Source organism: Triturus cristatus, chromosome 4_1 (genome assembly GCF_964204655.1).
Source record: "Triturus cristatus chromosome 4_1, aTriCri1.1, whole genome shotgun sequence".
Lineage (NCBI taxonomy): Eukaryota > Metazoa > Chordata > Amphibia > Caudata > Salamandridae > Triturus > Triturus cristatus.
Window position 1 is genome coordinate 1,048,208,728 of NC_140585.1, and position 27,519 is coordinate 1,048,236,246.

Here is a 27,519-nt window from a genome sequence, read left to right on the forward strand (position 1 = left end):
ATATTGTGTTGTAGGGAGGAAGTAATTTGGGGGCTCATGATCATCCAAGTGTTTCAAACTTCATTGAACAGTTTAGATATGGCATAGGGCAATCAGCCATAAACTGACTCAAAACATGTTACTCCTGAAACAGATATTGACATATTGACTCATGTCATATATTTTCCCATGTAAAAGTGTTCTGCTTCAACCCCAGGTACTACATCACACTATATAAATCACTCAACAATAATTAAAATATAATTTTCTGGTCCCTATTGCCTAAACAATTTTAGCCACAGGTAATCATAATCCGGGGTTCATGAATAATTTAGACCTTTTTAGGTTAAGAGGAAATCATCGGATTGTAGCTAAGCCTGGGTGTCTGTCAGATGGGTATTTAAATCCACATTCCACTTATTTATTAGAGAACCATCAAGTCATCTAACCATAATCAATTTGCAGAGTAATGAAATGTTCCCCATTTAAAAAGTGCCTACAAAAAATACACAGTATTTTCTTGCCTGACCTCAAGTATTTCCATTAGTGAATCTGCAGAAATTCTGTCATTGGGGTAAAAGAAACCCCTCCTAAGATTTGGCCCATCCTCAATGTTAGAGTATAAGAAACCCTGCTCCTGGTGCTGTATGACTCAACAAGTCCTCATTGTTTACAGTTTTGGATAGCTCTTAAAACATTATTTGAGATTGACTCAAAAATGAGTTACGGTATTTTCTGGTATTCTAGTTTTTTCAAACACTATTGATATCCCACCAAATATGACTTTCAAAGAACACAATGTTGAAACAAATATCTGTCCAGTCTGAATGCTGTTTTGATGGGACATTTTCACTCATATAACTAAGATATGGTAATAAGAGTAATTTAACATTCAATAATGTTTCATGTGCAGTGTGTGCGTCAATGTGAGGGACTGTAAAATAATGTAAAAATTATAAACTTAGCATTAAAATTATAGGATTGTATGAAATATATATGACTTCCTATAAAAATTTGACTCTTCTTTTGATGCTTAACTTTGAAGAGGCAAAAACCAACTTCAAATTCGGTTTTCTAAACTGATCATGTTGGCTTAGGTAACATCAATCCATTTTTTCATGTTGGCATCAGGATATTATAAAATATTTTAGCAGTATGAATGACAGAGGACTGCATCTGCAAATAAAAATGCTTCACAGCAGTTAATAAAGTGCAGTTCTTGTACTAATGGTACAACATAACTAGTAATAGCTAGGTCCTGTAGATTTAAAAATATAACAAGAGTGACACATAGTTTGAGTAAATTGATTGGTACGAGGACAGAAGCCTAAAGGTTCTGACGATGTCCATCCTTTGTACGGGAGTAAGTGATGCGCTATAAACACTCTAAATCTAGTTAGCAAATTTTGTTCAGAGATGTTTAATGCTGTATGCACGAGGCTCAAGACCAATTTATTTAATGTATTATTTATTTATGAATTACAAAACTAAATGATCTGACAGAAGATTTGTGGATCTCAGTTTCTTCTCTTTCAAAGAAGGAATTATTGATACTTAATTTATCAGCTTCCAAGATATTCAAAGGGCAGTCAAGTAACTCAGAAAGCCCACTTTAATTGAACATTTTTATGATGTACTTAAACTAATAGATCCTATTAACTGCATTTACGTTTAGACAATCACAAATAAAGTTGTAAGTTAGACAAGCTGTGGGATTGCTCCAAATAGAAATACACAACAAAAGACGGTCCAAATGGATCATAGCTCCAAAATGTGTAAGATCCAATTACTTGCTGCAGATTAAGTGAGGCATACCTGGGGGGAAACTGAGGAGCATGCTACAAAAACATTGCTTCAACATGTAATGGCTGACATCAACAATGCCCCAAAACTCCAGCTCAAGAGGCAACTGGGATATATTTGGAGAAAACCAAGGAGTCTTCTAGAAAAACGTTTCTACAAAAAAGAGAAGAAATCTGGAGAAATCCATAAGAAGCAACTGCAATACACTTCTTAATATAAATTGTTTTAATGTATTTTAAGAGTTTCGTCTCTGTCTTGGAAGCAGAGAAACTACCCCATCAAGTTCATAAACTCCAGTCTTCTGTGATGCAAAAGATTGCCCCATTTCTGTGTATTGCCAAAACAGCCTGGGAAATAAGAATCCAATGAGCTTTCATCAGCAGTTGGCCATTAACTCTGAAAGTTCTCTTTTTAGTAGACTTCGGGCCCACTGTGAAAAATAGATTGAGTAAAAGTAGTTGTTAGATCTAAATTGTCAATATGATTTACATAGGAAACCTTTAACCATTTTAGGACTTTAGCCATCCCAGATATTAAGAGGACTTTGTCTGCTTGCAGTAGGAAGTATAAATTAGAAATGTAATCCAGGTGCATTGTCCAGCATGTGTCACACAACATTTTAATTCAATGGTTTAGAGCAGGGGTACTCACAAACTTTCTCTTGGGGGCCAAATTTACAGTGTGGTTTGTGGCCGAGGGCCGCACCTTGGGGGCGGGGTCATTGGGGGAGGGGGCGGGGCTAGAGCAACAAAAAAAACTGTGACCATGACTTCGTCCACTGAGCCACTGGACCCGGCATACACATATCTCTCTCTCTCCCTCTCTATCTCCCTCCCTCCCTCCTCCGTCTCCCTCCCTCCTCCGTCTCCCTCCGTCCTCCGTCTTCCTCCCTCCTCCGTCTCCCTCCCTCCTCCGTCTCGCTCCCTCCTCCGTCTCCCTCCCTCTCCCTCCGTCTCCCTCCCTCCTCCGTCTCCCTCCCTCCTCCGTCTCCCTCCCTCTCCCTCCGTCTCCCTTCCTCCTCCATCTCCCTCCCTCCTCCATCTCCCTCCCTCCTCCGTCTCCCTCCCTCTCTCCTTCTATCCGTCTCTCTCCCGCTCTGTCTCTCTCCCTCCCTCCCCGTCTCCCTCCCTCTCCCCTCTCCCTCTCTCTCCCCGTCTCCCTCTCTCTCTCCGTCTCCCTCTCTCTCTGTCGCCCTCCCTCTCCGTCTGTCTCTTTGCCTCTCTGTCTGTCTCTGCCTCTATCTGTCTGTCCCTGTCCCTGTCTCTGCCTATCAGTCTCTGTCTGTCCCTGTCTCTGTTAGTCTCTATCTCTATCTGTCTCTGTCTGTTTCTGTCTCTCCCTACTGCCCTCTGTCACCCTCTGTCCCCTTACCCGACTCTCACACCCTGCTGTTCTCTTGTCATTCTTTGTCACCTCTCCCCCCCACCACCCCCCTCCGCTTGTGTGCCAGCTGAGGCAGCTTCCCTTCCAGGGCACACACACAGCCCCACCCGAGTACTTCACAGGTCTTTAAGAGACCATTTGCATGATAAGGAGGCTTTGTTGTATTTCACCTCTTAGCGCCCCAGCAGCTCCACTCGGACTATCACTTGAATCCCCGGGCCCCCACAGAGCAGAGTCTGTGTTTGCTGACACTGTTAAAAAAAAAAAAAACACCGGTACGATGTCTGAAAGGTCCGCGGGCCGCCAAGAAAGGCTTGCCGGGCCGCTGGTGGCCCGCGGGCCTTACTATGAGTACCCCTGGTTTAGAGTATAAAAGTAGAGGAGCAAGTAGACAGCTCTGACCGATCCCTCTGCTTAGAGAAAAACTTTCAGGTAGTTCACCATTGGGACCATACCTGAAACCTATTGGTGAGTTTTTTGTTGATTCCGGCAATGACAGTGTGCTGGCTTTCCAGTGCTGATTGGGAGCCATTTGAAAATCTTTCTCAGCATCTTCAGGGTCTGGAATCTTGGGGCAGCGATGGCATTGGCTTGGTCGGTCATGACGAGTTTGCTGTTGGTGATGATCCCGAGTTTCTTGGCGTGGGTGGTGGGGGTCGGTCTTAGGTCTGTTGGCCACAGGTAGAGTCCTACAGTGAATTACGTTTCCTGAAGAACCCGATTTCAGTCTTGTCAGTGTTCAGCTTCAGACAGTTGGTCTTATTCAAGTGAGCGATTTCAGTCATACTGGTGTTGAACTTGATCCGGGTACTGGCACCATGTCCATGAGAGAGAGAATGAGTTGTGTGTCATTGGCATAAGAAAGGATGTTGATGTTATGAGAGCAGATGATACTGGCTAGTGGGATCATATATGCCTTGAGGAGGGCTGGGCTCAGGGAGGATTCTTGTGGAACTCTTCAGATGAGGTCACTGGCATCCAAGGTGAATGTTGCCAGGCTGACTGTCCATGTCCTTGCTATCAGGAAGGAGAAAATCCATCAGAGTGTGTGTCCTTGGATTCCAATGTTATATAGGTGTTTGATGAGGATGGGGTGATAGACTGTGTCAAAAGTTGCGGAGCAGTCCAGGAAGATGAGGGCCTCACCGTCTTCTCTGTCCAGAATCATGCAGATGTCATCCTTGGCAGCACAGAGGGCAGTTCCCATGCTGTGGTTGGATCTGAAACCAGACTGAGTGATGTTGAGGAGTTGGTGGTCATTAAGGTATTCGGTGAGGCGTTTCTCTGAGACTTTGACCGGGAATGGTAGTAGGGAGATCGAACTGTAGTTGGCGAGCACCAAAGGGTCTGTGGAGGGTATCTTCAGAAATGAGAGGACAGTTACATGTTTCCACTCATCTGGGGCGATTGTGAAAGAGGTAGAGGCACTGATGGGTTGCAGTCCTTTGGAGTATGCATGGTAGGGCAGGGGTCCGATGGAGCCCTGAATAGATTGATTTCATGGTGGCAGTGGTTTCTTCTGGGGTGATGACAGGCAATGTGGTTACCATTGGCTCTTTGGATAAGGTTGGGAGGCGTTTGACAATGTCCAGTTGCTGGTTGAAGTTGCTCTAGGTAGCAGTGTTTTTATTGCTGAAGAATTAAAGAGATTGTTGCAATGGTTGTGCAAGAGGGTGATCAAGTTGGAGCCGGCCACTGATGAGGTGAAATCCTTCACAATGGTGAATATTTCTATGCTTCTGTTGGTACTGGCATCGATGCAGTCCTCCAGACCTGCCCTTTTGGTGGTTCCGATAATTTTGTGGTAGCGTCTCAGGATGGATTTGAACGTGTTCCTGTCTGGATTGTCATGGCTTATTCTCCATTTGTGCTCCAGATCTGTAACTTGACTGAGACTAGATGCCTCAGTTTCTTGTGTAATGTCATCCGCTTCACCCATTGCCCTTTGGTTCTAGATCCAAGCTAGAAAATCCCTCTGCTCCTTAAAAAAGAAAATATCTATAAAATAAATTATAGGGTTATGGCTACACTATATAAGATTAAAAAATGTGTGCATGCTTCTATATTAGATGATCCCATTTAGGAGGAATTATTATACTGCAATATTTCTTTCAATTGAAGTTAGCAGGGTAGGAGTATTGGTTATCTGCGAATAAAGGAATGCACCCTTTTTATTGAAACTTCCCAGTTTTGTGTGCAGAGATATAATTTCATAATTTCCTGCATGCAAGAGACTTTATAAATAAAATGGTGTAATTGGTGAATAGTTTAGTAGAGCGGTGAAAGTACAACTAAGGCAAGCTATAGAGAGTTGTACATTTTGTTGAATTTATGGATGAAACGCTGATGTAATAATATAGTATCATTTGGACAAGGGAACAGGGACTTATTAAATAATGTGGAAAAATTACAGACACTTCTAACGAACATGAGTGACATGAGGAATGATAGTCAATATACAATAAAAACATATTGAGCCTGATTCAAGGTAATATTTGTGAATGTGAGTGTTTGTAAGCACAGGATATTCACAAAAGGTGGCCTTGCACTCCTAAATCATCTTCTTCCCACTGATGCTGTCATATTGTGCATGAGGGATGGAGGGTGGTTGTTTCCGGGTGAGGTTTCCCTGTTAACTTTGGGAGCAGCCACAAACTCAAGAGCATGTGGGGATTACTAAACTACTCTGTGACCTCTTCTGACCCTGGAAATGGTTAGAGATGTACTACTCCCCACAAACGCAGTAGTAAACCCCATACCTGGGTGGGAACAGGAGGAGAATGCCTGCAAAATTAATGGAGGCATGAAAGAAGCAGTTGCTCCACATGGACACTATTTCACCTGTGGAAGAAAAAGAAATTGAAAATTGTGTAATTTTGAAAAGGCTATGGGATTATACCATAGTTACAATTACTCTTGAAAAGTTGCAAATCTGCCTCCACACATTGACGTAACTTTTTTTTTTTCAACAAATTTTATTCATTTTCTCCAGTTACAGTACATGAAAAAGACTTTTTCTGAAAACATTTTCTGCACAGCAGGACTACCCAAATATACATGATGATGACATACATCAAATACACTCTTAACATAACAGAGCCTTGTACCACAATAATAGTCCAGCTCCTTAGGATCTAGTTGAACAGTTGTCATCCTACTATTGTACCTCTTCCCATCCTGCTATTATAATAATTGTTCTATTCTCCTGGATAAAAATCTAGTTAGTATTATACATTTTTACTAACCCCCCACCCTTGCTGACGAGCCGGCACAAACCACCAAAAGTTCCAACTAGTGAGGCTATATCTAGAACCTAGCTTATAAACACTAATAGTGTGATCTTTGCCTAGTTAGGTAGGATCTTTATATTCTGGGGATGAATGGGATTAGAAAAAAGAATCTTGCTCCTGGCATTGCCGAGTCTCGGCTGCAAGAATAATGTCTCCTATTTGGGTAGGGGTCTACTGATTAAATATAATGATGTTTACTGGGGCTTATGGAGTAACAGTGTTGGTAGCTTTGAAGGTTTCCAGCAAATGATCCCAGCTCATAGCGATTGGTTCCTTTCTTAGGCCTCTTTTTTCCTCTCTACGGATAGCTACGCTCTCTGCCAAACCCCATTTTTCCACTTCTTCCTTCCAACTGAGTAGTGTGGGGGACACATGGAGGTAACTCTTTAGGCAAGGATTTATATATATATATATATATATTTTGTTTATCTGGCACATTGTGTTTTAGACATTGCATAAAAGGCCCTTTGCTTTGTCCAACCTGTGCAGTGCATATAAGCAGAAAAAAAGGATTATCTGTTCATTTTCTCTGAATATGATATGATTGTAGTGCGCGAATGTCCTGCGTGCTTAAGATTTATATTCATAGAGACTGTCCCATATGTCAGCAGTGTAGGGTGACCACGATTTGCCAGGATAGCCCATATTTTGGTCACTTGTCACTGCAGATTTCACTCAATTCAGCACTCATCTCGGTTTTTAAGGCAGGGTGAGGTGGACACGCTTTTGTGTGTTCCAGTGCAAGATTAGGTGTCAGCCTTTTCTGAAATCAATTTAATTAGCATGTATGATAGTCTGTGTAAAAAGTTTATTAATTCCCCATAGTGCCTCCTTGTCTCTTTTCTGGTGAGCGCTGTCTTTTAAGTCATCCTGCGCCTCTTGGTGGATGTGACATTGTAGTCCTACTTCTATCTAATATCCCGGTCTTTGGTTTTTAAAAATCTGGCCTCCCTACAACAGTGTGATAGCAGTAGCACAAGCTCACACTACTTTTTTCTGGTTAGATGATCAAGACCCATTGTGGATGAATGATGAGAGAAAATTCAGACATGGATATGCATACTTGAAGTCTGGTTATCAACAGACACATGAGAGGAAAGAGAGAATTGAAGGGGCTACTGCCTCTGGAACTGAAATGACTCTGCCTAATAAACTGTGGACTACCCACCATTCTATATCACTTAGAGTATAATAACTTGGCATCTCGTAATTATAGAACAGGAAAAGTCAATAAATCCCATCTACCGAAATATATACAGCTTCCTCTTCCCACATAGCATCAATGTGACTTTTGCCATTAATAATACCATAGAAAAAGAGTCTGTTTTCCCTCAGATTAACAGTAAATAAGGGTTAGTTTATCATCTGCACAGAAGAAACTTAAAATGTTGAAGCCTACCTACAGCCCAAGCCTAGATAAATGGTTGAGTTCTTGAGTGATATTGAAAGCAAAATATGTTTCTACATGTGTGAACCCAGTAGAAAAGAGACTGTTATCCCTGTCCTTGATGCTTACATTTGTTTACAATAATGTTCTCATTCTTTGCTGATGCCCATACCCTCATGTTGCTAGTGTAGCATAGTATGGCATAGTTGTGCTTTATTAGGTGAATTTATCTTCTAACTTTACCCAGGCATAGAAGTACATTTTTTCTTGCCATTTAAAGCCCTCCGGTGGAGTGAGGTACGTACAGCTCAGTAAGCATTTGCACGCACGTATGCATATAGTAAGAAATATGTGTCTCACCAATTAAAATAATGGCAAACATATGTTTAATAGCATTTCATTCATGAAGTAATGAATAAAATGAAAAAAATTGAAGGACAAGTGCATGACTAATTGCACAAGAACACAGCTGGCTTTATTAGTACATCTTTATATGCAAAGAACCCTTAACAATTCTACGGAATGCAGTTACATGACGAAAGTCATCCTCGGCGTTACTATCAGTGTGCGTTCAGCGTTTAGTCTGTATTGTATTGTTGAGAGGAAGGTACGTGGTTCCGTTGGCATCACCCTAAACTCACTGTTACCTAAAATGGAACTGAATATACCCCTCCCGCCATAGGGAGATAACATAGAAAGCAGACTATTGGGTACGATTTCAAGCTCATTCTTTCCAAATGCAAATAACATATCTGGTTGCTGGTCTCAACAGACAATATACAATAAGGTGACCAGGCGTCCTGGTTTCTCACCAGCTGTCCAGGCAGATTTCGGCCATTGCCAATCATATCCCGGTTTTGAGTGAGGGTTGACTGGAAGCAGAGGAAGGCAGCTTTCATATGTGTCCCAAAGCAGGACTAGTTAGCAGCTTATCTGAAAGCAATTTAATTACCCGATTTGATTCTGGGCTTAAAACTTGCAATTAATGTATTCCCTTACTGCCCTGTTTGTGTTTTTTTATGATGAACGCTGTCAATCTCTGCCCCTCGGTTGGTGGAAAATTGTAGTCCTTCTTTTATTTTTGTGAAATGTACCCGTTTTTTGTTTCCAAAATCTGGTCTCTCTACAATACAAAAATTAAGAAGAAATATTAATCTCTTACATATTGGGGCAGAACATGGTGGAATAGGTATATTCTATTTGTTTCCATGGAACTCATCAACTAGACCTATCTTCAGCAAATATCCAGTCCTTTGTCCAGTCTGGGATGCTCCTACTGGCAGTCACCAAATTATAAACTCTGAACACAATCTTAGATCCAGCTTTATGTGAACCTACAGATCTTGGCAGTCTTGCTGTATGCCACCTTTGAGTTTTGACCTTCAACTGAAAGAAGGTCACCTGCAGTTGTGCTGCTTGTATTTTTATTTGAGTCTGAGCTACACCACTATTCTGTACCTAGGTGTACCTGACTTTACTCTAACTAAGTTAAAACAATTTCAGAATTGTGTGGTTCATCTATGTTGCTTTAGGCCACTAAATTATGTGAAGGTTCTTTTGCAGGTTCACATGACCTATTACAAATGTGGCTTGTACTTTTTGCAAGATCATCTCTCCCGCTATGGGTATGAGAGACCTTGTCAAACTGATGCTCAGCTTTTGCCGAAGGTGATTCACTTCAGTCGCACTCGCTGCGGTAATTGTGCATGAAGGGGTTTTTTGTTCCCAAGCGTTGCCTTTCTCTTCCGCAATGAACATTTTGCCTTCGGAAAGGCATTAAACACTTTTCTGCTACATGCAGTTTTTGATTTCGCCTCGTTTGACCCTTTTTGACAAATTTCATAGGCTCAGTATGAGATTTTAAGATGTTACAATATGTCCCATATAGAGCTGTTCACCAGGGCAGCAGCAGTTTCTCATCCAAAGTAGCTGTATCCTTCCTAGCAGGAGTCACTTTGGTGATATCCAGCTCAGATAGTGGAATTCCCACCTCTAAATGTGGACACTGAAAATATACCTCCACAGTGGACACATCAAGCTCACATAGCTCTCACAACATTGCCACCCCAACACAACATCCGTATTCTATACATATGTAGTGTACTCAGGAGTTATCTGAACCTCACTAAACTCACACAATAATTAATTGTGCAACTTCACCTGATCTGTTTTTCAATGTTTTTTCTTTTGTCTCAGTTAAAGGGTCACTAAGAGACTTGATTATGTGTTTGCAAGATGTGCACTGTTACAGTGTATACTTTTTTCCCCAGGACAGTGCAACATCCAACAGAACGAACAAGACCAACTACTGGCACCTTCACGCTCACAACACAGCACCAAAGACATATAGAGGGCTAAGTATTGCCACCTAAACAAAATACTTATGTCCAGGTGCATTCACTTCGACCTACACCAACAGAATACACCAAACATTCACGCCGTTAACATTATGTGAACAGAAATAGCACCATAGCCAAACAGATGGCCAAGAATAACCACCTCAACAAAACGTCCATAAAAGATGTGTTTAGTTCAAGCTACACCAGCAGAACACATGCCAAGTATACACATCTTTTAACATTGCATGCACAACATAGGATGAAAGCCATATGGTTGGAAAAACATTGGCAGGCCAATAGTAGGGGTGGGCATAATTTGCGTAATTTACCGTAGCGTAATGACGTCAATTACAGCAAAATTACACAAGATTACATATAATTACATATGGAGTGTAACTCGGCATTAAGCACTATTTTCTTAGAGCGAAAGCACTCATGCGCCCAAAATGGATCCAAAGATGCATTTTGTGCTAAGAAAATACGGCTAAATGCAACAGAACATGGCCAGCAGCAGCCAGCAGCTGCTCGCTTAGGGGCATATTATCAAGGACCGCATTAAACATTATCTCCGGTTTAGCAGCAGAAAACTGCCGCTAAAGCGGCGATAATGGGCTTGATAATATGCCCTTGCGAATCCCAATAGAAGTCCATGTTCTGGTGTGAACATGGGCTTCTATTGGAATTCTCCAGGGCATATTATCAAGCCCATTATCGCCACTTTAGAGGCAGTTTTCTGCCGCTAAACCGGCGATAATTTTAACGCCGTCCTTGATAATGTGCCCCATAGTTTGTTTTTCCTGCACTCCTGTGCTAGGATTTTTGTGCCAAATTTTTAACACCTATGCAGACGGGCAGAATCGGGATATTTTCAATAATTTCACATCTGAAGAGGAACATGAATGTACTGAAATGTTTCTGAATATTCCCGCTCAATTAAATATTCACCCAGGCCTAATCACCAGCAGATCACCTCACCACAAGCCTACCAAGAAAATTCTGTACATAGCTGAAGCATACCACATTCACACTTGCACAAAACTCCATTGAAGTTGGTACTAATGCCTCATCAGATGAGCCACGGTTGGCCACACCATTGCTACTGACCACCTTGACTCCAGACAAGGAGAATCCCCAAACCTAATAGCGTCCAAACTCAAACAGCACTATTGAAACGCACAGGTAGTAGTGGAGTGCTGTACAAATGCTGGTGTCCAAACATTTCAAGTCAGTGCCAACATAGATATTCTCCTTTAACATGGGGGTGTTACCCACAGCTGTGAAGGTACTTCAATATGGAAGTCTGTGACCCTTTCCATAGTTGACTTTTTGGAAGTAGCCTCACCAAACTTGGGGGTGGATGGTCCACTTTAAGTCAGGTGGTGGACCCACCATCCTTTCTCATGGATTTATCGCAGCACCATGGCAGACCCAATGCTGGATTCTTCTCCAGGAGAATTTTCACCATCTATGGAAGTTAAAACAGGGTTGCCATTTCACCCCTGGTGTAAGCTATTAGTACAGCATCTTTGGCAAATTGTCTGTTAACCCCATCCTCTAAATCAGGCTTTCTGGCATGTTTTAACATTTGTTCTACCATCATAGACTTTACTGGGATCCTTAATGTTGCATTCCAGACCATAGCACCAGCCCCTATGGAATGCATCGCTTTGCTTCGTTTCTGTCAATAAACTATTGCTTATGTTCCTAGTTTCAATTACGAATGTTTCTCGATATCTTATATCTATGAATTATTTGATCTGGAGCAGACCTGGTCTGGACAAGCAGCAGGCATCCTTACATGGAACATTTTAATGAATGTCATTTTCAAGGTTGTGATGGTGTGTCTAGAGTGGTCCTGTGCCTGGGGTCGGGTTGAGGTCTGGTACAGACTGCCGAATGCTGCAACTGTTAGGGATAGAGAGAAACAGGCCATGGTAAGGAGGTACGTTGGGTATCTGGGATGAAGGGACGCTGGAAGAGGTGGAGAAAGTAATTGGCTATGGTGGAATATCATAGAGACGGTTGAGGACTGTGTGGGTGAAGAAGAGGGTGATCCCAATCCTGGATAGGTGCACAATGCAATCTGAAAATACCACTTCATTAGGAATATAATGGCATTCTCCCTGAAGTAGCAGCAACACGCATCTCCACCTGCGGCTCGACAAGTTGATGCAATGACTCCATAGGTGCGGGCACTCCTGTAGGCCTTAAACTATGGATTACACAGTTAATCCATATGCACAGATTTACACGCACACCTTGCACTAACGGCTAAAACAGTTGCGCGTGTCCATTTGAGAAAACCTTTGGACGCCATATAGACCGCAGCTTCCGTGGTGCTCGGGTTTAAGAGGTGCACACGTTTATTTCCAGTGGCAGCTTTTATCTAATGATGGGGAGAAGGGGGGGGGGGGTCGAGTTAATGTGTATTTGTGAATAGCTAAAGCATTAGCTGTCGCCTTTCACTAAGAGATGGTCGCCCCATCCTCACCTCGAGGTGCCCTTTTGGCTGACGAAATGCAAAAAGCGTGTAAGAGGTGTAGGTGCCGGAGGGTCACCCTGCCGACGGCGTCAGTGACCCCCCCTGGGCAGGCACGCTGCCTGTGTGTGCGCTCGCGCTGGGGAGGAGGGGCAGACGGCGGCAGGGAGTGCACACAGAGAGGCAGACAGGGGAAGGGAAGCGGAGATGCGAGGGCGAGAGGGCTAGCGATGGAGGATGACGAGGAGCTACGAGTCTGGTGAGACGGGGGGAGCGAGGGGGGAGCGCTCACTTCATCCTTGGAGAGGAGAGAAAACAAAAGCGCTCAGCAGCAGTTTAGCGCTGCCGTGTCTGTCTGGCTCGAACCGAACTGTGTAGACCTCGGCGCAAGGGGGGATCCGAGGCTCAGCGGTGGATGCGTGTCGACCGTGGAGAGCGCCCTGTGCCCGCAGCATGGCCCGGATCCGGGCAGGTGGTCGCCGGCTCCCGCGGAGGCTGACCGGCTGAGGGGCGAAGGAAGGTGAGCGAGGGGGGCGCCGGTAAGGTGCCTGTGCGTGGGGGAGGGGCTCGCCAGCCTGCCAGGGCTGTGCGCTATGGTGCTCAGAACGAGGACTCCCCCTTATCGATTCTGTTTGTGATACGGACGGGTGTCCGCGCTGGCTGGTGACCCGGTCCGCAGATGTGATGCCAAACTTCACAGTGGCTGCCGGGGGAGGAAGGTGGCACACGCTGTGCCATTGTCTGGTGCTCGAGAAGGGCTGTCAGTTCGCGAATGAAAATGGCTCGGATTGTGGCAGCTGCGGGCTGATGTTTGGGCTCGTAGGCTACAGATGCAGAAGGCGTAGATGGCGTGCGTGCTGAAGGATGTCTGCAGCCCTGTTTGCATGCATGGCTCCCACCGGGCCGGGAGACCGTGTTGTGTGCTTGCCCCCTCCAGGCTACGTGCTTCTACCGTACTGGTGCGACCGAGGGCACTCCGTGCTGGGGTTAAGCATCGGCCAACGCTCTGTTGACTGAGCAGTATTTTTCTATGAGAATTCCGAGTGCCCTGGGTTGCTATGCACGCGCCGCTTACACGAAGAGATCTCAAGCATTTCTTGCATCTTCTGCAGTAGTCGCTCTGGCTCTTTTGTTCCGCGATGTGCAAGAATTTGTGTGATTGGCTAAACTCACCCTCCGCGTTCAAGATGCTATTGCGGCTGTATTCAGAGATTCTGTATTCTAATGTGTATACTGTTTCAGAAATCGTCTCGGGGTACCCGATAAGAGGAGTGAGGTGGGGGCGGGGGGTGCGGGTACAATGAGGGGAGGGGTTAAACGACATCTTATTGCTGTGTTGACTGTGCTTAAAAGTCTGTGCAGACATCACCTACATCTGTTCCGTGGTGAAACTGGTCCCTCCCCCCGTACAGAAACATCCTGTCCACCACAGCAGAAATGTCACAGGCAACAAATAATTCAGGTGTGCAATTGGGCTATTTAGGAAAAAGAAACCACTGCGAGGGGTGCCCCTGCGTGTCCCCCTGCGGCCACTTCAGGATTCGCCTGGGCACCAGCAGCTGTGCGCTGACATCTCCCCGCGAGCCCGCTGAAAGATGCCCCCCTCCCCCTTATCCGGGGGAGCTAGCACTGGGGTGCTGGCTTTACGGCTTTACGTTTTATATTTTAGAACCATGATCCGTGCGCCTCCGCTCTGCAGACTGCTCGAACCACTGCTTTTGCCACAGAGACGCCAAGTGGACACATATCATGCGTGACACCTTCAGTCGGTCCTAGCTTTTATTTTAGCCATCAGAACCGGGAATGCAGGTGTTTTTGATTCTATCATTAAAATATTAGAAATTAATCAAGACCTATATTGTCTATGCTAAAAAGGCAGTATTGGCCTAATGTGTCACACATGGCGCATGGCCAATTTGAAGCGATGGAAATCCGAAAAGACGCTCATCTGGTCCCAGTTCGAGTGCCTGAAAAGTCCCTATCACCAGGAATACTGATCTTTCATCAAACGCGGGCTTTCTGGGAGATGTAGTCCTGACTCGGCTTAACTAAAGCAATTGAAATGAAGTACTTCACTACAGTGATTCGTGGCAGGAAAAATGGGACTGGAATATGGTATCCCAAATGATGTACTTGTTATCTAGTAATCTTCGACACGTGCTTCCCTCCTTCTTTCCAAATCACCCGATGACGTCCGTGCTAGCAGCGCATGGCTGATCGGGGTTCAGCACGTGCAAGGTTTCACAGCTGCCGGTTCGCGGCTCTTACACACAGTGACGTAAAAGTCAGCATAAAAAGTACACCCACCGCAGGCTAGACGACGAAACCTTCCTGACAATGAATGGTTTGATAAAATAGGAAAGGTACTATTGCTGAAATGAAAACATTTTCTTATTAAACGAGCAGACGTCTGGCATATGTTTCACGAATGTGCCACCAATTGTAATAAAAACTGAATATGTCTACATTGTGTTTATCAGTTCGACACCTGAGGCCAAATATCATGCATTACCTTTTTTCTTTCCAAAGGAACACGGTTGATGTTGAACACGTAAGAATGCAGATGAGGGAACACAAATTGGGCGCACATTCCAGTCACAGTTCAGCTGAAAATCCCACCATGGAGCAGAGGGTTACATGTGTGCCCATGTGCATGCACACTAACTTTGTCTGAAGGAAAGAGAGCTAAGTGGCAGGCCCCTGCCTCCGAGGCGAGCCTGTCGGTGCAGCTGTAGCCTGGTGTGCAAAAAGCCGTCTGTCTGAGGAAGAGACCGCTCAGCTCGCGCTCCTGGCATCGTTGGCCGTTCCTTTGCAACGGGCCATGCCATCTAATCTACCTAGCGCCAGTGGGGTGGGCTTGGAAGGCGTTTACATTTGCAGAGGGAAGTGAGCCCCCCTCCCCCCCCCCACCTGGCTCCTGACCGGATGACTACACCGCAGGCAGGCTCTTCTTGCAGCAACGCCCCCCTTTTCAACACCAGGTCAACACTGGTTCTCAAATAAATAACTCCATAAAATAAATAAATAAAAACTGCGCCCCATGTTCTTACATAAAATTGAAACAAAAAAGCTTTGTATTTGTGGTGCATTTTCCTCCACTTTGACTAGCTGCCTCTTTCTGGTGCTGTTGGCACGTGACCATTGCAGACGTACAGCTTCCAGGAGTTTAAAAGCCCGTGGATGTAAATACAAATATCCCACTTGTGTGCAGCCAGAGAGCGGAAACGGATCTTTCCCGCCACAAGCCTGCCTGATTGCTTGTTTCAGAGACGCAAATGATGTGACTGTGGCAACACTGATGTTATGAATTCAAGGCAATCATAGCCGAGGAAAGTGAAAAGAAAGCAGAAAATGCCGGGGAGACGTCATCTCCAAACACCAGCTGCACTGTGTCTGGTGCATTTGCCGCGAGCCTCTAGAGTTAACATGAGGTTTTGCATCAAAGTCAAGTGTTGAGCCCTGAGCTGTCAAGTGACGTCATGCGTGACGCCCTCGCCCCAGCCAGTCCTCGCCCTTTAGTAGCTGTGCTCCAAGTTGTGTCGTCCTTATCCTCTGAGGCTCGAGCAATTGTAAGAACTTTCCGCATTACACGTGCTGAGCAAGGGTGGTGGTCTGAGTGCCAAATCTGAACTTCTGCAGTGCTTTTAGAGGTGCCATCTTAATTTTCACGGTCTCTTCATCAGTATACATAATTGTTTACTGGCCAGGAACCCAGGCACTTAGAGCTCTCTGCCTTGATCAAAGCAATAAGTAATTTGCACTGAGACAGACCCATTAGCTGGAGGTTCACCGCCACATTTGTGTTTGAATTATGCAAGGCAAATCAACCTGGTCACACGTTAGAAGGTATGAAAAGCTGCTCAATTTATTAATGCATTAATAACTTCAAGTTTATAATTCATAAAATGATTCTGGCTTTGATTAATCCTTGGAGTACACCTTGTAGAGATTCTAGTCGTGACTTTCTAACCGTTTTGATTGCCCATGTTATCTGGCCTTCAGCTGAGCTTTGGTTGTGAGTACCATGTCTGCTTTGGGGTAACCCCATCCTTTCCTTCCAGCTGGCCATGCTGTTTGCTCCCCAAGGCTCGTTTGTTTGTAAGGCCGACCCCCCTCTAATCAGCTTTATGACCAGGGCGGTTTGACCAGGAGTCTGATTGTTGCATTTACGCTCATGGTCCACACTTCACTTTTCACTTTTCTAGGCATGTGTGGGTCATTTCATTTCATAAGGCTTTATTCGAACATATAATAAATTCATAAAAGCACACAATACAACAAAATAAGTAATAAATACAGAGGCAGAAAAATTCATCATAATAAAACATTATTTTAAAAAAGCATACTTTTCCTTGCATTAATGGATTTGAGAAGAAAAGTAGCCGTATAAAAACATATTACCGGGTGATGTAAATTAAAAAGTAGACACATACAGTCACGTATTGTTCTGACTTTGAATTTTAAAAACAAAGGTTTCAGATAAGCAATCCGGAAGTGTTTATACAATTGACAAAGTAAAAGAAAGTGCACAGTGCTTTGGGGAGTGGAGCTATCGCATAAACAAGGACCAACAGGATGTAAATTCATGGTCGGGAAGGCAACAAGGTTGTGGACAACTCCCATTCTAAATCTAGTCAACACAAACCGATGTGCCTTCCAGGTGATTTGTGACAGATAAGGTTGAAAGCCCCCAATTTCGTTCAAGTCATGATAAAAGGTATATGTGGAGAGGTTGGAGCTATTCTGATGTCTTTTAATAGCAGCCTGTTGTAGAAAACGCTGCTTGAGATCAATTTTAGACAACATTTCTACCGCATGATGGTCCACTAGGATGTCTATGTTAAAGACCGCCCGAAAGTTGTCGATAACATACTTCAGCCACGGGATCCTTATGAAATGGTCCAGGTGTGGGTCAAGTTTAATCCTGCCACTGCTGAGCCTAAGGTCACTGTGGACTCTCAGATTGCTAGCTTCTGGGGGAGGGAGGGATTGGTCATTTGGAATGCCAGTAGCCAAAGTGCCTGTGGTCTGGGCATCTTTATTTCTTTCGTGCCATGACCCCCACCCACCACCACCCTGGTTCAGTGCGCTTCTCAGTGGTCCTCCTTCTGGCTTTGGCCTGTGCTCCTTCCCTGCCCCTTGTGCCACTGGGGCTCTTCCTCCATTTTCTGCTGATCAGGGCACCATCTTCAGGCCCTAATCTGGATTACTTCTCCAGCCCTTACGTCCTCCGCATGGGATCGGCCTTTGCAGCCTGTGTCGCACACATTCAGCTTCACATCCCCAAGAGGACATTTCTGCTTGAAGCAATTCTGCAAGTGAAACGTAAGGGATCAGCACAGGAGTAAGAAAACAGGGAATTACTAAACAGACGGGTAGACCGATAATTGGGGTCTACGCAATATTATCCTATGTATTAAAAATCACATAGGGGCCTACATTTTAGCCCTACTTTTCAGCCACCCATTATTTGCTTGTTGGGTCTCGTATGCTCATTCTTGTACCACAAGGAAAATTGGCATGCAACTGGATTATTGTAACACGCTTTTTGACTAAAACTCCAAGTCTGGCTAAAGTTGTCTCACATGTCAAGGACCACTAGGCAACTTGGAGTACTTTTTGTCTGTATTCCGTTCTTTGGCCAGGAAAACACCTCTGCATATTGTGGAGAAGTGCCATCTGTCAGTGCTGAGAGGTGAAAACTGCCCAACTAATCACTCAGAAGCAGAGGTACATATAATCATCAACACCAGCCGCGCTCCATGCAGGTAACAGCGGTGGGGCCATGCAAGGGGGGATTACGAGGGACGATGCCGAGGGAAAATTAAATAAATAATTCATTTTCCCTCGGCATCATCCATCGGAATCTCCCCTTACACGGCCCCACCGCTGTTACCTGCAAGGACCGCGGCTGATCAACACCCGTTAGAAATTTGTGTGACTAGTAACAAATGACGTCAAATGAATCAAAATATTGGCTAATGCTTTTTTGGACTTATACTGAAATGTTGCAAAGGAAATTCCAATTGCAACTTGAAACTGATTGTTGACTTGTAGTTTTATTCAATTACTCGCCTCACTCAATGTCAGGCGGACATCCTGTTTCCAGCCCTGAGCTTTCATTTGTCAGCCTAGTGCATTCCTTGAGTTGTAGTGCTGGTTCACGTCCATTGCACCGGTTGTGTCAACATGTGTCAGAACAGTGACTTGTTAAAGGAAACGCCAGGACTAAAAACAAGGTGTCCTGACAGCATGGACAAGATGGCCGCTCGACATTTAATAATGTCTATTGCTTTATATTGGCTTTTTTATTTAGCAAGTGGAATGTGCCCTGTGTTTGTTTGTGCTGCCCTTTTAAAGTCCTTCTTCCAAACGCCAAGTCCCACAACTGGGTCCTGTGTGAACCAGTTGTAACTGGTGATCTAAAGTTTCCACCAAGGTCACCGCTACATATTTTAGTTCTGAGGGGTACCCAGCGTTGGACAAGGAGGGCTCATGTTCAGGATAATCACGGGCCATGTAAACCATTTCTGTTGAAAATAATTATATGTACATTTACCTCCTGTGGAGAACTTGAAAATCTGGCTTGGCCCAAGCCCTCCTGGACTCTATTGGACACATGTGGTCTGATGCATACAGAGACATGGACTTGTAGTGAAAGCTGGCGGTTGTTTCTCTTCCGGTGTGTATACGACCATTTTCTGTTGTGTTACTGTTCAGACTGTCAGGCTGTAGATAAAAAAACAGTACTCAGTTGTACTACGTGCATCGCTGAATCCAGCCTAGAGCTCTGCAAACAGATCCCACCAGACTAGCAGCCGGGAGGCAATTTGTTTGTAAAGAGGAAAAAAAAACAATTGTTTTGGTACATTTGTTAAGTGGTACATTCTGATGCGCCCCTTAGGAGTATCAGGCCACAAGCTGCCTACAGGGACTAGACAAGTGTTTTGTATCTTTAAATTAAGGTATGTACAGCGTCCATTGGGAGAATGAAAGCAAAACTCCACCAGATGAAGAACGAATACAAAAATTAAAAATAGCTTGTCAACAAATAAACCGGTAAAAATTCTCAAGAGGCAAATGGTGAAAATATGAAAAAAATCTTTAAACTTGAGAAGTGTATCCATCCCCTTTAGGAAATAGGCAGCACTGTTTCCGTGGTGAAAGTGGATCAGGTGGCAATGGTGCTTATAAATAAATAAATACCAGCATTTGGAAAGCGCAGAGCTACCTCCGGAGTGGTGTCCCAGCGCTGGGGGCTGTCGGGAAGATTAGGTGAGCTATTGCCCAGAGTCACATGGTGCTGGGCTAACCTGGCACCAGGGATCGACCCGTGAACCCCGTGGTCCAGAGTCAGGCACCCTGGCCGCTGTGCCACACCTCTTCCACAAAGATATATCTATATATATGTGTGTGTGTGTATATACTCTTGATGTGTACCTACGCTTTCAGTAATCTCTGGCATGCGGCTATCCAATGGTCGGGCAGCTAATGTTTTGTGGAGTAAATATGGTCTGTGTATCTGTCAGAGTAAAGGACGAACCACTCAGTGGAAGAAGCAAATTAAGATAGGCTGTCATATAAGATTAAATGGCCAACTTGGTGCTGTGGCTGACTCAGTGGTGGTCTGGCCTTTGGTTAGTACCCCACGAAAGATGGTAGCCCCTGGGTGCCGGCATGGTTTCTGTGAACTTTTTCTCATCCTGATTTGAGAAGTTTATATACTATTGCGTTCTGGTTTGGAGACTATAATTACTCTTCTGGTGAGGCTGTTGGTTCCATACTCATACCACAAGGAACTCGGCTAACAGGATCCACAAATAGTTGCGACCTCTGTGTTGGGCCAATCTGCTGGTGGCTTTGCCATGTTTGCTCATTTATTGCTCTACTGTGTTAAAAAATAAAGATCAAAACTTTACACGCGATGGTGAGTAAAATACACATGTTACGAGAGGAGGACACACCTCTTCAGTTGTAGTAGTTAATGTCCAAAGGAAACCTGACAATGGCCTTGAATGGGATCGACAGAGATTGTATGCGAGTATGGATGACACGGGCATGTTGAGGGCAAGTTTTACTGATGTCCAAATATTAGCGGGAGGCGATTGTAATGAGAGAATGCAGGCTCAGCAGGGCGGAGATTACAAAGACACATGTGTGACTTCTTTTGTGTCCCTAATGCCCTTCTTTTGAAATCACTGAGTTGGCTCAGTGAGCAGGACTTGGGCTTCCTAAATGAAAGCACTTCTTATGACACACTTTGATATATTATGGGCCTTGGCTAGTGCACTGTTTGTCATATTATGCTATACCCTGTGGCTTTTATTCACCTGTGCGGTGACTTTATGGGTTTGATATGGGGGGTAGCTTCTACCAATGACCTGGCGCTCCTGCTTCCAGATGCAAAACACAGCGTTCACACTTAAAATGATTTTCAAGCCTACAGAATAAAATATGATTGTAAAACATTGGTTAATTGGGAGCTTTATGCATGCTCATGAACCACCCTACTACTAATGCCAACAATTAAAGTGTAAATCATCTAAAAAAATATATATATTACTTCTAAGTAAATAACTGTGCAGTTAACTAGTAGAGAAAGAACAAAGCATAATATTTGGTGTGGTAGGAATCATAGCTCGCGTCTAAAGATACTACACAATTACTTGACTTCTTGTGAACAGCCTCAGCTGGTAAGCTACAGGCAGCAGGCTACTCAGGATAAAGCTCTTGTGAGGAGAAAAGAGGGTAACTAAACGTTGCGTACACTCCTAGACAAAGGCAATTTTAGAGGCAAGACCCTAGCAGGGTTTTTTCTTTCGTTGCCAAAGGTGGAGTTAACCATCAGGCAAGTCTCAAGTGCAATCCCTGAGAAAGAGTTGATGGTTTATTTGGACACTCTATATTAAGGGAAAGCTACCTTGTCACTTGGGACTGATTATCACCTTCAGATAAACCTCATTACTAAAATGTATTTGAGGAACTTGATGGAATTAATCTTCCGCATTTGCAGTAGGCTGGTTGTAGGCCCGGATGGACTCACAAATCTTGCTATTAAGGTCTTTCCATTGGTCTGGAGACAAATTGATCTCCCATAAGCTTTATTTTGTCAGTTCAAGGGGGTCGATGTGTAAGAACAGTGATAGACAATGTCCTAATCGCTTCTTTGTTCTGCTTCGATTTGCTCTTTTTAAATCTGATTTAGCGACAGAGCTTTCTACTGCCCCCCAGAAGTGTGTGGCACTATGAAAGCACCACTATATGCCAGTGACCTTTGATTGTGCCTCAATGAGAGTACAATGCCCATTAGAAGTGTTACGTGCGTACTGTTCTAGGAAAGAGCTGATGCTTAAGTTTTGAAGTAGGATGTGTAACTCACATCTTGGCTAAGCTCTGCAAAACTAGCTAAAGTTTAGTTATATATAGGTCTAGAAGTTACATTCTCAGAAAACTTAACCAGACACACTCCGAAACAAGATGTTTAATCTTAAACCCATAACACAATAAGTGGTCTGACTCAGTTTAAATTGGTGCTTGACGAAAAGTCAGTCAAAATTCTGTATAAACTTATGTTTGAAAATTGTACCTGTCTATCTTTATGGGGTAGCAGTTTAAAATCGGATAAAATACTGGACAGTAATTTGATTGAGGCTAGGTGGTTGAAAAGGGCACTTTCTGTACTGAGGACTGTGGCAATAGAAGTGCTAAGGCTTCAATGAGGCTGGAACTCCTAAATCACGAGGCAGAAATTCTGGGAAATAGTGCCAGATGTGTGACCATCAGGGTTTGTGACTCGCAATTTGCGAGTCCCAAACCTGATGTACAACAGTGTCTGAGACACTGTTTGCAATTCCCAAATGAGTCGCAAGTGACCTGCCTCTTTAATATTCGTGAGGCAGGTCGCAATTTGCAACCCATTGAGAGTGGCTGGCACTCACAGGTATGGTGGCCTGCTGGGGTCAGCAGATCACTATGTCTGTGGCTGCTTTTTAAATAAAGCATTTTTTAAAATGTAGCCCATTTTCCTCAATGGAAAATGTGATGCTTTTCAAAAATAAAAATAAAAAGTTTTCTTTTAATTTTTTTCAGAGTAGGCAGTGGTCTGTGGGACCACTGCCTTCTCTGAAAACATGTCGGTGCCCCATTCACAAAGGGGAAGGGGTCCCTTGGAGACCCCTTCCCGTTTGTGAATGGCTTACCACCAATTTGCAATTGGTGGCAAATTGCAACTGTATTCCAACTGCATTCACAGTCGCAAAACACTCCTACATCCCCCTGTGACTCGCAATTTGGAAGGGACGGCCTTGGCACGTCCCTTCCTTATAGCAACTCGGAAACCCTATTTTGCAAGTTGATAATAGGTTACTGACTCGCAAAATAGGGTAGGTATATCTGAAAATGTATTTTGCCAGTCACAAATGGCCTGATGGGCTGTTTGCGACTGGTAAAATGCATCGTACATCGGCCCTTCGTTCATTGTTGGTTAGCTAGAGAAGTCAACTGAGCTACAGCTGGGCTGTGATATGCAGCAGTTTCCAAAGCTCATTGAGTGCACGCTAGTAAAGATAACATGACAAGATTATTTTTGAAGTATATAATGGATTTAAAGTTTGTTGCTGATGGACTTGGAAGTGGGCGAATTTTTGTCAAGAAACCTTTTAAATTATTTTAGATTAGTTCAATGATTTTCTGTTGAAACCATCCAAAACTACAGCCTATAAAATGCTTTAGGTTTTTACAGAAAGCAGATAAGTGAAAATCATTGTCCCAGAAGCCTTGGGTGTATCATGTAATGTGAGTCCTAGTGATGGTCATAGCTGTGGGCTGAAGAGCTGGAGCAAAGCTATTTTACCACCTTAGAAAGTGTTAAATAGATTCTTGTTATAAACTTTCAAGGCTGCTTTTCAGGAAATGTAGCAGCGTTTTTCGATATATGAAAAGTAAACAACTAAACATAACACAATAGCGTACACAAAGCAACATAACTCCACAATTAAAATATAACATGGAACATTTCAATTAAAAAGTCAAAGCAGAACACAGCACACAATTTGCAGTACAACAAAACAAAATCCACATCCTAAAAATGGTTTAGGATCTTATTTCCACAATGGCACAGGTGTATCTGGTAATATATCTTGCTAAAGAAGCCATTATGAAGGGCCTCATGTCACTTGAGGACATGGTTGGACAATGTTACTGAACAATACATACTTGACTAGACCTTAACAATGAGTACAGGTGCATAACTAGAAGGTGAGATCACAAGATGACTCCATGGTCATATCACAGAACATTTATGACTGGTGCTATCAAGGTAATATTTGCTCAAAGTCTCTTTTATCACAGTATTAATAGGATTCTGAAGGTGGTAATGTGTGACAAGAAAGTCTGTGCACATTTGCTGTGTGGCATCTTGTTGTGCTGGTGATGTATTTGGCTGTTTTTGTGTTGCTGTATTTTTGTGCTGTATCATTGCAAAGAGATTTTAGCTCATTATTTTACTACTTAAATAGTAGTTTCATCTTTGAAGTTTTGCTTTCATGATCATTCAACTTTGTAATGAACTAATTAGATAAACTGATGGATATACATGTACCAAGATTTAAATGTTCATCGACATATATAGATAGAATATGTAGATAGAGAGGCAGCTAGGCCGGCCTGTAGCCAGCTACAGTTAGGGAGTGACATGACATTTGGATGAACCCTCCCTATCAATCTATGTTTTCAATCCTCCCTAACAACTTATCTTTTCAACCCTCTCTATCAATCCCTCTTTTTAATCCTCTCTATCAATTGGTCTTGTCAACCCTCTCTAGTTGCAATAAAGATTTACAAAAACATTACCAAAACAAATTACCAAAAGCAAGAGGCTCGTACCGAATACCAGACTTTTAGGTTTGGTTTTTGCCAAGACCTTTGGATCTTACTGTATTGTGTGTCTAGCATAGTCACTTAAAGGGGTTTTCAACCAGACTTATTTCATTTTTCTGTCATTCTGTCATTCACATTTTTCTTCCACTCTCTCCAGCATGCATCATGGGGAAATGGGTCAGCCCACTGTGAATTACAGCATGCTGCCTTTTCACAAGCAGTACATTCACACATGAGAGTAATTTCCATTAGTCACAGGGACAACCATAATAATGTGTGCTTTTATATAAACAAAAACACATTTTTTTGTCTTTAGCCAATGTTTTTTTTGTTTAGATTAGTGAGGGCCTGACACCTTCCCAACAATAAAGATTTGAAAAAGCCATGACAGAACAAAACAATAACTGCCAAAGCAAAAAGGCTGACTGTCAATGCCAGATCTATTGGCGTTGCTAATGATTGTTAGTTATGAGTTTATGGTGCGTGCACCATTCATGGCAAATATATTTTCGTATTTATTAGTTGATGGCATTTGGGCTGGCTTGATATATTATCAATCACATTTTAGTCTCACTAATGTTCTGTTGACTGAAGGTGTGCCCTTCTGACCATACTAGAATGCAGGAGGAACTATGTTACATCTGAAATCAGTCAGCCAGAAGCCCAGTAGCACTGTTGAAGAGTCATTGAAATCCACATGGAAAATGGATGCTATAGAAAATGCGACAACCTTTTTTTATGTCCCTCTCCTATAGTGGACTTTAGATCACCTGGGATTCAGACATGGTAAGTCACATCCCACAGGAGCATTTCACTTTCACTTTCTTTCTGGTGGCTGTTTTGGTGTGTCCTCTCCCATGCAGGGGTGCTGCTCTCATATTTCTTCACCCCTGCTGTGTGACATATATGCAGTTAGGTGGGGTGGAGGGCTACTAATAATCCCTGTCACCACCATCCTATATTTAATTTTAATCCTGACCGGAAATTGCAGGAACAAAGTATATAGACAGACATTCCTAAGCCAGTCTTAAACTCTATGTTCTGCACCAATTTTTGGACCCCAAAACTTTATGTATGTGTTGTCTTACCCCTCCCTTTTGCTCCACCCCAGGCATTGGTCAGCGTGGGGTGTAGTTTAGCAAGCCCTGTGATAAAGCATACCACAACTTGTGGGTGCGGGCAGTTTTAGACAAATAACACGTGCCACCAAGTATTACAGAGTGTTTTCAAATACTCCTTCTTCTCTTGTGTGTGTTTGGAGATCTGGAATCAGTCAGCGAGAGTTCTGTTGAAGTATCATTAATATCCACATGGAACATGGATGCTGCAGAAAATACGACAACCTTTTTTATGTCTCACTCATACAGTGGACTTTAGATCAGCCTGGGATTCAGACATGGTGAGTCACATCTGCCTCTTCCACTGAGGCAAGTCACCAACCTGCTTGCCTTCAGGAAACAACTGAAAACCTCGTTGTTTCAAAAAACAATACAATCCATCTTTTTATCTCTGGGTTTCCTTTCTCTCTTCTCTTCCTCCGGCTTCTGTTTGCTTTCTGTCTTAGCCCCGGGACACTCTTTTGAGTAGCCGTGCGCTCTATAGGAAAATCTACTTTAACATAACATAACATAACATAACATCCCACACAAGTATTTCACTCACTTTCATTCTATTGGCTGCTTTGGTGTGTTTTCTCCAAAGCAGGGGTGCTGCTCGCGCATTACTTCACCCCTGCGGTTGAGACTCAACCCAGGCCACAGTTTCCTCATTACATAGCCAGATGCCTTTCTTTAGACTCCAAGTGACATATTATCTATCATCTTACACAGTGAGTGTGCCCAGAGGATCCTCACAACTGCTACTGGGCCCCTACTCCGATTTGCATGCCTACTGCTGAACACAAACATTGGCAATGGCTGTGGCCAGTAAATCACAATGTGAGCCAGACCTTTTGTCTTTGACTATGCCTGTGTTTTTGTAACATCTATTTTCCAGATGTTTTTTTTCTGTGCTTCACTATAATAGGTTTGGCATTTCTACGATAAGTGCACAGCATGCAAACTCCAAACCTGTTGTCTTTGCCAATGCTTGCTAAACATGAACCATTGCTTCTTGTATGGAAGAGCACCTGTCACATCATGAAACGATAAAATATGTTCTCATGTATTGGGAAGATGTTCCCGCAGAGTTGAAACGTGTCCTGCATGCGTCCTCACCATTAGCAATAACTAATGTCTTTGATCCCATCTCGTTCTCACTGTATTTTCCTTAATTTTATTTGTGAGTCCTTTGAAGTTTCAGTCTCGTGAAGTAAGCAATTATCTCGTTAAGTACCAGGAGCGTGGGCTTTCTTTTTGGGAACGTTTTTTGAGGCATGTATGGTACTTCTACTGGTTCATAGTTTTTATAATTAGTCATTGAAATGAAAGCAGTGCCTTGCTTTTGAAGTGATATTATGCTAAACATGTGCGGGGTCATTTACATACCAAACATGCTGCTCTTTTAGTGTTATCAGCACATCATTTCCTGTGATAGCTGTAGATAAGTTAATGTTTATCTACTTAAAGAGGATGTTAATTGAAAAACGCAGTTTTAATCAGAAACATTTCTATTTGGTTTTGAGTGAAATAAATTTAGCGCGCTGAAGGCAGTAAGGGCCAGATATACAAAGTTTTTTTACATTCGCAAACTGATCGATTCACAGTATCGGGCCCTTTGCAAACTCAAAAAGGCATTTTTAAATGTACAAAGAGGCCCAATTACGTTTGTGTAACCAGGGCCGGACTGGGAACAGAAACCGTCCCTGGCAAACTGCTCATCCGCCCCCCCCTGGGGTGAGGGGGGAGTGCAGCCGAGCAGTTTGCAAGGGCCGGTTTCGGACGATTTTGTTACCGGGGGTGATATTGCCGACCCCCGGTAACAAAAACGACCCCCAGGGGCCCAAAACCAGCCCCCACCCTAGCGGCCTTCGGGTAAATGCCC

The 27,519-nt window shown here is 43.5% G+C and overlaps 1 protein-coding gene across 11 annotated transcripts in view; it reads left to right on the top strand.

Moving 5' to 3' along the window:
- MAGI2 (membrane associated guanylate kinase, WW and PDZ domain containing 2) overlaps nucleotides 1-27,519 on the top strand; it is a 2,464,469-nt gene that overhangs the window by 1,104,813 nt on the left and 1,332,137 nt on the right. The window contains exon 1 of one of the 11 annotated variants that reach the window (XM_085654038.1): nucleotides 12,853-13,180. The exons of the other annotated variants lie outside the window; for them this stretch is intronic. The gene's annotated coding sequence lies outside the window, so the exon portion shown is untranslated. Of the gene's footprint in view, nucleotides 1-12,852; nucleotides 13,181-27,519 lie in introns of those variants that run through there. 11 annotated transcript variants of the gene reach the window in all.